Genomic DNA, 225 nt, shown 5'->3' with positions numbered 1-225 from the left:
TTTCATCTTCTTTTGATGCTTCTTGCATCATTAAATATTTTGCCCATATTGTTTTTGTTAAGTTCCATCAAGTTGGTTCTGACTCATGGAGAACCTGTATTGGGTTTCAGAGGGGTGGTTAGTGAGTTTGAATCTCTGGCCTTGTGGTTAGAAGTTCAATGCTTATCCTTCAACATTGCAAGTCAGATCTTGAATTTTTTTCTTTATTACTTTCAGGTTCAGAAA

The sequence above is a fragment of the Chrysochloris asiatica genome, unplaced genomic scaffold (genome assembly GCF_000296735.1).
Source record: "Chrysochloris asiatica unplaced genomic scaffold, ChrAsi1.0 scaffold00013, whole genome shotgun sequence".
Classification (NCBI taxonomy): domain Eukaryota; kingdom Metazoa; phylum Chordata; class Mammalia; order Afrosoricida; family Chrysochloridae; genus Chrysochloris; species Chrysochloris asiatica.
This window is presented reverse-complemented; position numbering follows the sequence as displayed.